The sequence below is a fragment of the Narcine bancroftii genome, chromosome 1 (assembly GCF_036971445.1).
Source record: "Narcine bancroftii isolate sNarBan1 chromosome 1, sNarBan1.hap1, whole genome shotgun sequence".
Classification (NCBI taxonomy): domain Eukaryota; kingdom Metazoa; phylum Chordata; class Chondrichthyes; order Torpediniformes; family Narcinidae; genus Narcine; species Narcine bancroftii.
In genome coordinates, this window is record NC_091469.1 from 224,899,581 (window position 1) to 224,916,073 (window position 16,493).

Genomic DNA, 16,493 nt, shown 5'->3' on the forward strand with positions numbered 1-16,493 from the left:
CCCAGCCTTCTCGAACCATTTATGTGTGGCTGTGATGCCCAAAACGTTGGGAGCCTGAGAGAGATGACGTGGATGGTCGCTGGCTCCACTTGATTTGCCATCTTCAGATCCAACTGCTGGTTGGACCTGTCGGGGTCACCAATGTAGTGTTCATGCTATACAAGCATGGAGAAGAATGACATGCACACCAAAGCCTTGGAAAATGAGACACTGGTTTACTGCTCAGGCTGTCGTGCTTATATGGGCCCCAGGCACTGACATCAGGGCCCCGCATCATTGGAGTGCTGGCCTGGGATTGGCCAGCAATCCTGCCAGAATTCCCCATCTTCCTGATGTGTGGAGGTCACTTTGGACGATGGCAAGTGTCACCCTTAGGCCCGCGAGGTCGCCACATTCGTCGGCCATTTTGCGGGCTGGTCCGTGTCTCTGCGTGCGGGCCGCTACAAGCTATTCATGTTTGGAGCTCTGGATCACCTCAAAAACAGCAATGCCTTCAACACCATTATTCCCTTATTACTGGTCAAGAAGCTACAAACTCTGGGCCTCTGCATCCACCCACCCTCCTCTGCAACTTGATCCCTGACTTTGTCATTGGAAGATCACAGTCAGTATGAACTAGAAACAACGTCTCCTCCTCACTGATCATCAACAAAAGTGCACCCCAAGGATGCATGCTTAGCCCACTGTTCTACTTAATATACACCCATGACTGTGTGGCCAGGCATCATTCCAATGCTATCTACAAGTTTGCCGATGATACCTCTGTTGTCGGCAGAATCAGAAATGGCAATGAGGAAATGTACAAGAGGGAGAGAGACCAGCTCATTGAGTGGTGTCACACCAACAACCTTGCGCTCAAGGAGATGATTGTGGACTTCAGGAGGAAGTCAGGGGAACACAACCCAGTCCTCATTGAGGGCTCAGTAGTGGAAGAGGGTCAAGAACTTCAAATTCCTGGATGTCAACATCTCCGAGGATCTGTCCTGGAGCTTCCATGTTGATGCAATCACATAGAAGGCTCACCAGTAGCTATACTTTGTGAGGACACTCAAAAACTTCTATAGGTGTACTGTGGAGAGCATTCTGTACTTTTTATTTTAATTTAAAAAAAATATTTATTTTAATTTTGTAGTTAAACAAGTATCAAGAATTAACCATTTAAGATACATAGAATAAAGCAAAAAAAAAAAGAATAATTGATACAGGTTGTCCATATTTCTAACTAACCCCATCCCTCCTCTTCCTCCTCCCCCACCCCCCCACAATGAGTCCCTAAGATAGAAGAAGGACGATAGAAAATAGAAGAAAGAGAAAATGAATAAAGAAAAAGAATCATGAAAGAAAGAGGAGCTGTCGGGATCTGGAGTCCACTCCTAAAGTCTAGCTCCTTTTCTTACCTGTATCTCAAATATGGGAAAGAACAAGGACATAAGGGCTTGAGAACAGAATAGGTTTCTTAAATATTCAACCCTAAGTAATGCAAATATAGCTGCCATATCCGCAAAAAATTATATTTCTTTCTTAAATTGTAAGTAAATTTCTCCACGGGAACACACTATACATTTCTGCATTCCATTGGACTATGTCCAGAAGGGAATCAGACTTCGAGGTAACTGCAATACATTTCCTGGCCATTGCCAATGCAACTTTAGGAAATTCTAATTGTTACTAAGACAGCCTAATTTTAGATCTTATGACCATGGAGAGCATTCTGGCTGGTTGCATCACGGTCTGGTATGGAGCTGCCAAATCTCAGGACAAGAAAAAACTCCAGAGGGTTGCTAACTTGGCCTGCGACATTACAGGCACCAGACTTCACATATCATGAGGCAGTGTCTTAAAAAAGCAGCCTCTATCCTCAAGGACCCCCACCACCTAGGCCATGGCCTCTGATACTATCGGGGAAAAGGTACAGGAGCCTAAAGACGAGCAGTCAAAGGCACAAGGACAGCTTCTTCTCCGCTGCCATCAGATTCCTGAATAATCACTGCCTTACTTTACCTATTTTTTTAATATTATTGCTGTAAGGTGGTTATAATATGAATGTTTGCACTGTGAAGCCACCATAAAACACTGCATTCCATGACAATAAATCCTGATTCTGATCTTGCACTATGACAATAGAAAGGCTGAGAGAGTTTAGTCTTGGATCCAAGTCTACTCGATTTCAACATGCCACAGTGTGGCACTCTAGACTCGTGAAAACAGTGAGAAATATCTGAAGCCACTTGTGAAGTAAACTAATATATGAATGCATGAGATGCTTTATCTGTGATTGTAACATGCCTGCCTTTGAATCTGAAGGTTGTGAATTCGGTCGTCAGTCAATCTAGTGTATTATATTATTGGATGAGTCATTGAATGAGTCAAATTAATGTAACAGACCTCATTGTACTAAATTAAACAAGAGAATAGGAATGATCCTTGTAGATTTATCCCTCAATTTATGACATTAAAATCAGGTTATCTGATCTGTATCACATTTGTGTTGTGGAGGGTTGCTGTGTCTCACATAAAATATCTGTTCAGAAGTATTTTGTTAGCTTTGGAAGATTTTAGGATATTGCTAGACTGAAAGATTTTACATACTTATATTTGTCCCTTTCCATTGTTTCTAAAATTAGGAAAATTAGTGAATCATGTAATGAGAGACTTACAATGAATTTGCAGGTTAGCAAACTTTAAATAATGTACTTTTTCTCTAACGGGTGATATGTTCTTCTGTTCCAAATTTTAATTAAAGAATGAGTCATCCCCAGATATTGGATTACCTCAAACCAAAATTGGGCAAACTTCTTGAGTCGTCGAGAAAGATGCTTCACTAAAACTGTCCTCTGTTTCCTCTCCCTGTTTCAGTTGAAGATTGTTTATTAACCTGTCATTCAAAGTTAACTCTTTAAATAAACCCTCACCCCCTTATGTGGAAACATGGGTTTGTTCTCGCTAATCATGCATATTGTTTTGCCACTCATGTTCAGTGCTTACCCCTTTTAACATTTGGCTATGTAGCTAAATATTAATAGATCCCGTCATCTTCAGTTTAATGGTCATTTTGTTTCCCTAAGGATAATGCATCAGCATTTGGAGTTACCCTTGTTTACGAAATAAAAAATATTTTAACATCAGTTCAAGAGAGAATTTTACAGTTCTAGAAATTAAATGTTATATAATTGAATCCAAATTCATAGCACTAACAACAGTTAAATGAAATAATAGGGTTAAAAGGATAGCAATTACAAACTATTTACTGACAAAAGTTCTCACTGTCAATCTGACAAAAAGAGTATCTCTAGTGTAATCAATAAAGGATCATAATTACAATTTTCCTATTGCGTGGCCAATATTTATATCATATGGATTCAGATTAAATAGATTGCCTACTACTTTGTCTTTAGAGCACAGATTGGGAAAGGGTGATTTGATTGGTTATGCAAATAATCCAATGTCTTAAATCTGCAATGGGTCTGTCTTGAGTAGTGGGCGGCTGAAATTTCATTCCATCAAACTTTCTCCCAGCAGTTGACGAAGACTCACAGAAATTTAATCACTGACTGTTTATTAGAAATATACCCTGTATATATATGAATAAGTGATTGCAGGCAATAGTCTGTGTGAGAAAGGAATAGTAGTTAGCTTATACACTTTACAATTGCTCATCAGTTTTATTTGCCAGGTTTTTTTTTTCCTTTGAAGTACCTTTCAGTTGATGCGAGTGAGCTTATGTTCCTCTCTGTTACACTGCATTTCAAATTATATACAGAAAATTGATTTATTAATGGTATTTAAAGTGAAAAAGAGTATTACACCTTTGAAAGATAGTAATTAATTTTTAATAACATTATGAAAATCATGTTATATCCCGAACAAAACTATTGTCAAGCATGGATTTGGAATAAGAATCATTCAGTTTATTTATTTGTTCACTTTATCACTTCATATAATGGAATTCTGAGGGAAATTCTGCATAATCTCCTAAGATAAAACTCAGAACACCTTTTCATCTTCATATCTCTAACCCTTTCAGGCAGTCTTGATGAAAAAAAACTAAACTGAAATATTCAGCTATAGGAGCAAAAAAAAAATTGAAAATTATTTAATTATTTTGGTCAATATCTACCTGTATAAACTTCAATCTCGATCCTAGTCAGCATAATCCACTAATCACCTTGAATTATTCATTTAGATCATGAGTGATATACAGTATTCCTCAATTCCATTTGCTTCCTGTGATCCCATCATTTTTAAGATACCATCCTCCTCCATCAGTCTTAATTTTGTGATATTCACTTGATGTTTTCATAACAGCTTTTTTTTTTGGGGGGGGGAGGGTGTGAAGGATTTCCAGAATATTTTACTGTAGGTGGAAAGAAGTATTATTAAGATAATTTACTCTAGAATCTCTATGGCAAAGATAGTTTTAACACACAAATTAATTTATTTTAACAACACAGTAACTGGATCACCCCTTAATTTTCTACATTCAGGAAATTATATCTCAAATCTCTGAAGCACAGTTCATCCCCTTTGTCTTCAGAATCATTCTGATGAATCTGCACCCCTGCAAATAATTTATTAAAATTTGGAAGGAAAATATAATATCAATAATAAAATTGTATAATTATTCAGTCCTAACTCATTATCTCAACCTGTTTTCCTCCAAAGGTGCTGCCTGATCTTCCAAGTTCCTCCAGCAATTTGTTTTTTGCTCTGAAGTCAAGCATCTGCAGTTTTGAAAAGGATTTCCTCGAAAAGGAAATCTCCCATCCGTTTTTAATCCTCTTTATTGTTATTCCATGCCCATCAATGTGAGTGCTTAACTGCTCTCTCAAAATGGCATAGCAAAAATTCAGGGGAACGTGAAGGATGTCTACTAAATTCTGCAAATAAAACAATAGCTGCATATTTTATTGAAACTATTCATCAATATCATATCAAATTTACAAGATGGAAAGGTTGTATTTCAACAAAACAGCACCGGTATTCCTGAGGATGTTTGCTCGTGCTGTTGGAGAGGATTTAGTGGTTCAATTATCACGGTGCAATTCAAATTATGTCACTGGATCAGATGTCCAGGCATTTAGATGCTTGTCCAGTAACATAATAATTATGTTCAATATATGGGTCCAGTTTCTGCACTTCAGAAAAATTGTTGGCCTTGCAATAGAAATTGTAGAGTTGTAATAAGACTTTCCTACTTTTATATTAGCCATCCCAATTCCTTGTTGCCCCTATATGCTGGCTTTCTCTTCAATCTCTTTCTGCTGCAGTCTTTCTCAATTAAAATAATGATCTATTTTATTATTCTTCCATTGAAAGTGATCAATTTTATATTTTCTCATGTTATATTCTATTTGCCAGCTTTGTTTAACCACCTATGTACCCTCACAATACCTCAGTAAATTGTTTGAATGCTCCTCACAACTTGACTTCTATCTTTTTTATCATCTGCAAAGTTAGTTATGTCACAAAGTTCATAGTTCAAATTTTACTGTCAGAGTGCATACCAAACATGATGTGTAACCCTGAGATTTTTTTTCCATGGGCCATCTTGGTAATCTCTATAACAGTAACTGTATACTGTACTTAAAAAAAGAACTATATACAATTTGTGGTGTACAGATGTAGGTATAAATATTTCTTTCTTTGGCTTGGCTTCGCGGACGAAGATTTATGGAGGGGGTAAAAAGTCCACGTCAGCTGCAGGCTCGTTTGTGGCTGACAAGTCCGATGCGGGACAGGCAGACACGATTGCAGCGGTTGCAAGGGAAAATTGGTTGGTTGGGGTTGGGTGTTGGGTTTTTCCTCCTTTGCCTTTTGTCAGTGAGGTGGGCTCTGCGGTCTTCTTCAAAGGAGGCTGCTGCCCGCCAAACTGTGAGGCGCCAAGATGCACGGTTTGAGGCGTTATCAGCCCACTGGCGGTGGTCAATGTGGCAGGCACCAAGAGATTTCTTTAGGCAGTCCTTGTACCTTTTCTTTGGTGCACCTCTGTCACGGTGGCCAGTGGAGAGCTCGCCATATAATACGATCTTGGGAAGGCGATGGTCCTCCATTCTGGAGACGTGACCCATCCAGCGCAGCTGGATCTTCAGCAGCGTGGACTCGATGCTGTCGACCTCTGCCATCTCGAGTACTTCGACATTAGGGGTGTAAGCGCTCCAATGGATGTTGAGGATGGAGCGGAGACAACGCTGGTGGAAGCGTTCTAGGAGCCGTAGGTGGTGCCGGTAGAGGACCCATGATTCGGAGCCGAACAGGAGTGTGGGTATGACAACGGCTCTGTATACGCTTATCTTTGTGAGGTTTTTCAGTTGGTTGTTTTTCCAGACTCTTTTGTGTAGTCTTCCAAAGGCGCTATTTGCCTTGGAGAGTCTGTTGTCTATCTCATTGTCGATCCTTGCATCTGATGAAATGGTGCAGCCGAGATAGGTAAACTGGTTGACCGTTTTGAGTTTTGTGTGCCCGATGGAGATGTGGGGGGGCTGCTAGTCATGGTGGGGAGCTGGCTGATGGAGGACCTCAGTTTTCTTCAGGCTGACTTCCAGGCCAAACATTTTGGCAGTTTCCGCAAAGCAGGACGTCAAGCGCTGAAGAGCTGGCTCTGAATGGGCAACTAAAGCGGCATCATCTGCAAAGAGTAGTTCACGGACAAGTTTCTCTTGTGTCTTGGTGTGAGCTTGCAGGCGCCTCAGATTGAAGAGACTGCCATCCGTGCGGTACCGGATGTATAAATATACATTAATAAATAATGAGCAATATTGAGTCCTTATATCAAGCTCTGAATGAGCCTTGTTCAAAGGTTTGTTTGAGTCTGATGGTGGAGTGGTAGCAACTATTCCTGAAGTTGGTGGTATGAGTTCTGTGTCACATGTAGCTCCTTCCTGAAGGCACTAGCAAGAGCAGAGGATGTCCTATGTGGTGTGGACTCTTGATCATTTATGCTACTGTCCATCTACAATGTTCCATGTAGATATTCTCAATGTTGGGGTGAGTTTTGCCTGTGATGTACAGGGCTGTGTCTATTACCTTTTGTAGGGCTTTGTGCTCAGAGGTGTTGGTTGCCCCCATACCAGGCCATGATGCAGTTGGTCAGCACACTTTCCACCATACATCTATAGAGGTTTCTCAAGGTTACATGGACTTCCTTTCTCTAAATCAATAGGTATTGTAACCAGCTGTAATCCTAGCACTGATCCCAATGCAACCCCACTATTTACAGGTTGCCAATGTGAAAATGACTCCCTTATTCTTACACTCTGCTTCCAGTTGGATAGTAAATCCTCTACATTTGCTAATATAATACCGCCCACAATGGGTTTCTGTGTTCCAAAATAACATTTTTTTTGTAGTAAATCTTCGAACGTCGGTGCATTACATTTCTGATTCCACCCTTCATCCACTCTGAACAATAGTTTTTTTAAAAATTCCAATAAATTTTCTCTTCATGAAAGCATGCTGACTCTATTTGATTGGATTATGAATTTATACATCTATGTTATTACTTTCTTAATGGCTAAGTTAGAATTTTTTCTATAATTGTCAGTGGGCTAATTGGTCTACCTCCCAGTCATTTTTACATTGGTTACTTACTAATTTCCACAATCCAATAATTCTTTGAAGATTTGAACCTTCTGACTCCGTATTCACTTTTTGGATGCAAATGATTAGGTTCAGGAGACATGAATCTTTAGCCCTGTAGTTTGACTATTAGTGATGGATAAAAACAAATAAAGTCTGGACACAGTGTATTTTGAAAAAATGATAATCGAAATATTCCGGGATGCCTCATGCATTTAGATCACTAGTCAATCAAATGGAAATAATGAAGGAAGGGAAGAGTCAAAGATGAACCATGTGAAAGTGAGAGAATTATAATGAAACTTTTATGTTCTACACATATGGAGGAAATAGCACAGATATAGTTACTAAAATCAAGGTGAGGGAGGGTTGCCTGAAGAGGATTGAAACAAAAACTTCTAAAACATTTGGATTAGGGAATAAAAGGTAATATTTTGAACTTTGATGCCAACACTAAACTGGATGGTATGTGAACTGTGAGGCTAATGTAGGTTTAAGGTGGCAAATTGAATGAGTGAGCAAAGTTCTGGCAAATACAGAAAGTGTAACACACTGTAGATAAATATGAAGTAACCCTCTTCATTAGGAAAAACAGAAAGGTGGCATTGTTCAAAACTGTAAAATTGGGACATGTTGATGTACAAAGAGGCTTGGGGTCTTCTTGATCACCAGTCACTGAGAATAAATGTGTAGGTACAGCAAATTATATGTTGGCTTTCAGATGGATTTGAGTATGAGGATAACTTACCCCAATTATATTGGGGCGTGGTGAAATGACACCAGGAGTATTGTGTGCAGTTTGGCACCTTTATCCCAAAAATAAATAGTTGAGGGAATGCAGTAAAGGATCATCAGTCAAGATCAGACTGTTCAAATGAGAACTAGAATTAGAGTAGAAGAATGAGAAAGAGGTTTAATTGAATCTTGCAAAGATCTCACAGAACTAGACAGATTAGATATAGAATTTGTTCATTCAAAGGATGATGAGCCTATGGATTTACCTTCCATAGATGATGAAGAGGCCAAGTCATTGAATAAAGGAGATAGATACATTTCTACATGGAAAATGAATGCAGATGTATGGGAAAAAAATATAAATATGATATTGTAATAGATTATCAACCATATTTGAAATGAATGACAAAGCAAGTTTGAATACCTATTACAGTAAAACCTCTAGTATCCAGCACCTATGGGGATTGGTAGATACCAAATAAGTGAAACTTTTGTTACTTGAGATTGTGTGTTGTGTGTATTTTTTTTACCTATTTATTTTCTGCGATTTTTTTGCCAGTTGCTTGAGGCTGTTGGTTGCTTGAATTCTGGATAACAGGGATTTTACTGTACTTAGAATAGTTATTAAAGTGACATAAAAGAAAGAGTGCTAAATGAATACAAATATTTTAGAGGTAACCTCCTTTATGGAAGTGGAGAAGAAAATTAAGACCACAGTGAAAATGACAGGGTGCATAATGAAATCTTTCTTCCAGATTCCTCCTGATTTTCTATCACTGCATCATTTTGCAGCAGGAACTCCAGTTATTTTGTTAGTATAAACTGCCCTTGAGGTGTAAACATATAGCTTCATTTAGTGGTTGAAACTTTTTAATTCATAAAGTACAGACTTCTAGATGCGATTGTTGCATCTTGTTTTGAACTCTACTTTCTAGTTCTTTTAATTTATTGCCCTATTCTGATTAAATCTGAAATTACTTAACATAATTATTTTTCTGTAATTATCCAGGTGTTTCTAGATGAGCCCCATGCCATCCCCCCAAAAAAGGTCTTGGTCTGTCCTAATATTGCTTAATCCCTTTGCAACAACTAGACCCTGCTTTAATCTCAAGCAAAAGGGCTTTTATGGATTCTATCTGATTTCAAAAGGAATTTAATTTAAAACTTGCTTAGTGTATAAATAAATAGAAGCAGACAGAACACGTTTCCTCTGGACTAACCAATTCATTCATGGATATGGATATCACTGTTCACATCCCATGATAAAGTGCTTTGAGAGGATGGTTATCGACTCACTTAAGTTTGACTATTGTCACAACAGATGCCATCTTGCTGGCCCTTCACTCTAACCTGCAATCACCAAGACTTCAAGAACACTTCTATCAGCGTGTTGTTCAATGACTACAGTTCAGTGTTTAACATAATTATATCTGCTAATGTTATCATTGAACTCTGGGAGCTTGGGCTCTGTTCTTCCCTTTGCAACTGGATCCTCAAATTCCTCATCAACAGACCCCAATCAATGAAGATTGGTAACATCACCTCTCCCTCACTGACTATCAACATAGGGCACTCCAATGCTGTGTTTAGACCCTACTCTATTCTCTATATTCTCATGATTTTATGGCCAGGTTCTATGTATTGGCTGAATAATGGGAAACGATAAGTCAGAATACAGGATGGAGATCGAGAATCTGGTTGGGTGGTCAGCAATGACAGCAAGACCAAAGATCTTATTGTGGGGCTTCAGGAAGGGGATGCTTGTGTCTTCAATGTTGATACAGCAGTGGAGAGGGATAATTCTTTCAAGTACCTGGGACTCCACATTTTGGAAGACTTCTCCTGGAGCCTCCACTTCAAAGCAACTGTGAAGAGCGCTCACCAACATCTCTATTTTCATTAGAGTCTGAGGAGCATTGACACGTAGTCGAAGACACTATCAAACCTCTACAGGCTTCGATCTTCCATTCATTGAAGACATCTACGTGAAGCCCTGCCTCAAGAACTCAGTTAACATCATAAAGGGCCTCCAGCATCCTGGTCACAATCTCTTCTTGCTGCTACTTTCAGGCAGAAGGTGCAGAAGCTTGAATTTCACCACCTCTCGGTCCAAGATCAGTTTTTATCCAACAGTTATTAGGCTCTCAGACCTCCTCGTACTATGCTAACCCGCATCATAAACTATGTGAAGACCACCAAGAGATATGTTTGCGCTATTAAAACCTATTTTTCTTGCACTTACTGCAATTGTGAACATTTACCTATCGTTTGAGATTTAATATATATTTTTTTCTGTCTTGGCATCTTGTGGCAATGTATATTATTGTAGTTGGGGTACTTTATGTACCTGGTTGGCTGCAGCAAATACACAATTTGGTGCATCTGCACATTGTAATTATGTATATATGTCACATTACCCACTACTCACTAGCTAGGCCAGCATTTATTCACCATTCCACATTCTTCCTGAAGCAAGTGATGATTGAAACTAAAATCAGTTCAAGATAAAATCATTATCTTATTAAATGGTAGTTTAGGTGTGAGATGCCGCACAGCCAACTCCCATTTCTATTTCCTGAGTTCCTAAAGTACCTAATTTTTTTTTTGACAGTTTTAAATTTTGAATATTTGTTGACCCTCAGCCTTGTTTCGTCTTCAAAAGATCCTTTGCTAATAACATTAAAATAAGAAGGGATTGTGCAGAAATTAAAGCACATTTAGTGTAGCGGTTAGCGCAACGCTGTTACAGCACCAGCGATCGGGACCAGGGTTCGAATTCTGTGTTGTCTGTAAGTACATTTTCTCCGAGTCTACGTAGGTTTTCCCCAGGAGCTCCGGTTTCCTCCCACCGTTCAAAAATGTACCGGGGGGCTGAAGGTCAATTGGGTGTAATTGGATAGCACAGGCTCGTGGGACAAGAGGTCCAGTTACCGTGCTGTATGTCTAAATTTAAATTTATATTCTCGACGTTTCAGTGTAAATTACTTTGTTTTGAAGTGAAATTATAGTCTGATAAATTTTAAAGTCAAATGATGGACAATAGTTATTCATAAAATTTTTGCTGTGGGTAAGAACAAATATGAGGCCTCCTGGTTCTGAAATTCAACTTTGTATTGTTTTCCATTTTTAGTGCTGCTAAGTGTAGCATTGAAGTCAAGTGAAAGGCACAGACCATGATTGCCAGGTAACATCAAAAAGATTCTCCTTCAGTAAGTTGACAGGTTTCTGGTACATCTTTAGCTTGCTGGGAGTGGGAGATCAGGAAACGAGCCTCCTGAGGAGTTCCTCATTGCAGAGGTACATACCAGATGGTAATCTTGGCAGCCTGACACGATTTGGAATAATGACTATCTGAATCAAACAAGCATCTATTATAGTTTACATCCTTCTGACAAAAAGGAAATAGCAGCTACCTATGTTTTTGATTCATAATCATCTTAAGTTTAGTTCACTTTACCAATGAATAGCTCTGGTTTTAGGTGAGAGGAACATTTTAAAGAATGTGTTGCGATGAGGGGAGCACTCACGATTGATCAGAACAAATTGAAAATTTACAGGTGTTCTGCGTGAAGTTTTTCAACCACAAACAATTAGAAAATTCCAGAGAGCATGCATTGTTTCCAATTTACAATGTAAGCAAGATTTGCCACAGCTCACATATGGAAAATTATCTTGCTGTCTGAATTGCACGCATAAAGCACAGAAACATGACTCTCGGCTCACTGAATCAGCCATGACCATCAAACACCATTTACACTAATTCTGCTCTACACATTTTGTTCTCCCTTTTAACTTCCTCCGGGTTTCAGCAGTCATCCAGACACTGGGAACAATTTCCAGTGCCCATTTAACCTAGCAACTCCTATGTCCTTGGGATGTGAGAGATCAGAGCACCCAAAAGAACTCATGCAATCACAGTGAAAATGTTTATGCGGACCAAACCTAGATCACTGGAACTGTGAGGCCACATCTCTACCAGTTGTCCTTTGTGTGTCTCGATTCTGGGGGGAAATGACAAGAGGATAAAACTGAAGAAAGAAAGATGGAGCTGAAACAGTAAATTAAATTTTTCATAATGTTTGCAGAACTCATGAAATTGGGATTTTAATCTCTTGGTGCCTGCCACATTGACCACCGCCAGTGGGCTGATATCGCCTCAAACCGTGCATCTTGGCGCCTCGCAGTTTGGCTGGCAGCAACCTCCTTTGAAGAAGACCGCAGAGCCCACCTCACTGACAAAAGGCAAAGGAGGAAAAACCCAACACCCAACCCCAACCAACCAATTTTCCCCTGCAACCGCTGCCACCGTGTCTGCCTGTCCCGCATCGGACTTGTCAGCCACAAACGAGCCTGCAGCTGACGTGGACATTTACCCCCTCCATAAATCTTCGTCCGCGAAGCCAAGCAAAAGAAGAAGTGGGCCTGGATGTTCGATCAAGTGGAGCGAAGCCCAATGACTGATCAAGGCTGTGTTCAGGTTGGTGAGGTGAAGAAATTTTGGTCCTGTGGTTGAAAATGCTGGTGGGGAGGTGGGTTGGGGGGGTGGGGGGAAGGGGTGTGGGGAGGGTTACGGTTGTAAGATGAAGGTATGCAGTTTCAGAATTGTGATCACAATAAAATGGTGGGATATTAGTTGTGATTAGGGGTCGGGTGAGATACGAAATGAGAAGATAAATAATCTGATAAATTTTGGAAGGCACTGATCTACAGTGAAATGTGCACATTGGATTCAAAATTAGCATGGGCATTGAAGATAGGAGATAGTGGCAGAGGGAGTCTTACTCTGACTGGAGATCTGTGACAGGTGGTATTTCACAGGAATCAGTGCTGGCATCCATCCATCTGTCCGACCGAATACAGGACAACCCCTTACTTACAATGGGGGTCCCATTCTGGACTCACGGAGTAAATTGAAATTATTATAAATTGAAATTGGACAAAATAATGGGATATTTTGCAGAAACAACATGAGATTTTGCTGAAAAACGTGAGAACAGAACCATTGTAACTTTGAAATATTGTATGTTGGGACATTGCAAGTCGGGGTCTATCTGTGTATGTAAATATGTATATAAATGATGTGTGTGTGTGTTAGCATTGGTGGAACTGCTGTAATGTGCTAGTGTTGACCTGGGAGAGCAAAGAAACAGCGATGCTCCATAGGGTTCAACCATCTAATGCTGGTGGCTCTGCAAGGTGTTAAATAGCCTATTAGAGGAGTTGACGGTGCTTTTAAACTAAAATATGGGTCTTTGCCCAAGATGGTGTGGCCTGTGCTCAACAGTGGCCATGAGCGGAGCAGTGAACAGGTGCAGGGCACCAGAAATGGGGAAAACACCCCTCGTTGAGAAGAAGAAGCAGGGGAGATGGCCCTACAGGGTAGCGAACCACCGAGGGGCTAAGCTGCCGAAGGACCTACACAGGCTGTGGGCCACTCACGGTCAGGAGACCCTCATGGACTGTGAGTGAGCTGCCGGACACTGGCTTGTGGGATCCAGGTATCGGAGCCGGAGAGGGTGCTGAGGGCAGGAAGGGCTCCCAAAGTGCCTTTGGGGTGCTGAAGGCTTCCTTACTGTGTCAGAGGTTTGGATCAGGAGCTTGGGTTGTTGATGGATCAAATTGGAGTCTGTGTGGCTACAGTGGATGCTGGAGCACTAGAGGTGAATCCATGGATGCTCAGTGATTCTGAAAGGACTCTCTTTTACTTCTCTTTCTCTCATACTGTAAAGGGCACCGGGCGACTCTTTGTCTGCCTTACGGCAGGCCAAAGGCAATTTTGTGTAATGTACGTTCCGTATGACAATGAATCTTGAATATGTGTTTGTATATATGTACTGTATATGCAGAGCCCTCCATAATGTTTGGAACAAAGACACTTTTTTCCCTTTAATTGCCCTTGCGCTCCACAGTTTTACATTTGTAATACAGCAATTTACTTGATTAAAATGCACATTCTAGATTTTTTTCAAGGTTATTGTACACATTTTGGTTTGACCATGTAGAAATTGCAGCATTCTTTATACATAGTCCCCTCATTTCAGGGCACCATAATTTGGCTTCACAAGTGTTTGTGAGTACTCAGGTGTTTTTAATTGCTTTGTTGGTGCAGGTGTAAGATCTAGGCTTGCTTCTCAGCTTTCGATCACCTGCAGTTGTTATTTCTCAACTTGAGGGACAGAGTTGTGCCAGTGAAAGTCAAAGAAGCCATTATGAGGCTGAAAAACAAGATTAAAACAGTGAGAGGCATTGCTCAAATGTTATTATTACTAAAATCAACTGTTTGGAACATCATTAAAAAGAAAAAGCATACTGGTGAGCTCAGTAATCACAAAGGGATTGGTATTCCAAGGAAGACCTCCTGATGACAGAAAAATGTTCATCATAATGAAGAAAATTCCCCAAACACTCATCTGATAGATCAGAAACACTCCTCAGGAGGCAGGTGCAGATGTGTCAATGACTACTGTCCGCAGAAGACGTCATGAACAGAGGTTACACGAGTTATCCAACAAGGCACACCTCATAAAGGCCTCATGCCTGTTTGAACAACTAAGTGTCAATTTCAAGACCCCCTTCCCTCGTCTAACAGGGCATAATGGCTTCTTTGACTTTCTCTGGCAGAACTCTGTCCCTCAAGTTGAGAAATAACAACTGCAGGTGATCGAAAGCTGAGAAGCAAACCTAGATCTTACACCTGCACCAACAAAGCAATTAAACACACCTGAGTACTCACAAACACTTGTGAAGCCAAATTAGGGTGCCCTAAAATGAGGGGACTATGTATAAAGAGTGCCATCAGAAGCAGGATGGCCAGACTACAGTTGGCAAGAACTATTTAAAAGAGCCTGCAGAATTCTGTAAAAATGTCTTGTGGACAGATGAGTCCAAGATGAACCTGTATCAAAGTGATGTCAAGAGCAAATTGTGGAGATGTAAAAGAACTGCCCAAGTTCCAAAACATGCCACCTCATCTGGGAAACATGGTGGTGGGGGTGTTATGGCTTGGGTATGTATGGCTGTCTAACGTACTGGCTGCAGTACTGGTGGTGTGTCGGAAATGGTATGGGAAGGAGGAGGGGTCAGTACCTTGATAGGAGCCGGCTCCGTTGGAGTGAAGTCTGCGGGGAGTGGTGTCCCAGGTGAGTCTGCCCCTAACAGTGAGTCCCATTGTGGAGTGGTGTGAAACGCAGGGTGGTCAGGGTTGTATGGGGTGGTTCCGGGCTCTCCAGCATGTGCCAGATCCCAGATAGGTACTGTGTCCTCATAGCCGTCGAGTTACCTCACAAAAGTGTACTGAGGGTTGGCATGAATGAGATGCACCTCTTCGACCAATGGGTCAGTCTTATGGCCCCTCACGTGCCTCCTGAACAGGACCGGGCCTGGCGTCGCCAACTAGTGGGGCATCGAGGACCCATTCGCTGACTTCCTGGGGAAGGCAAACATATGGTCATGCGGGGTGGTGTTTGTAGCGGTGCACAGGAGTGATCGGATGGTGGGTAATGCCTCTGGCATTACCTCTGGGGTTGTAGCTGGTGGTCTCACTGGTGGCTATGCCTCCGGCTAGAAAGTACTGCCACAGCTCCTCACTCACGAATGAGGGCCTCTGATCACTATAGATGTAATTGGGGTACCCGAACAGAGTGAAGGTACTGGGTAGTGCATTAATCACGGTGGCCGAGGTCAAATCCGGATAGCGAATGGCAAAGGGGAACCGGGAGTACTCGTCAATCACGTTCAGGAAATAAATGTTTCTGTTTGACGAGGGAAGGGGGCCTTGAAATTGACACTTAGTTGTTCAAATAGGCATGTGGCCTTTATGAGGTGTGCCTTGTCGGGTCTGTAGAATTGCAGCTTGCATTCAGCACAGACCCGAAAGTGTCTGGTTATGTACCTGACATCCTCAATGGAGTACGGGAAGTTTCGAGTCTTGATGAAGTGGAACAGTCTCGTACTCCAGGGTGGCAAAGAGTGTAGTGTAGGGCTTGGAGACGGTCGAGCTGCGTGCTGGCGCACGTCACCTGGGATAGGGCATCAGGTGGATCATTGAATTTGCCTGGCCAGTACAAGATATCATAGTTGTAGGTGGAGAATTGAGAAAGAGTACACCCTGAAGATTATCCTTCCAATTACCGCATATTCCCTGCGTCTCAGTCACACATATTCAACAACATTGTATAGTACAT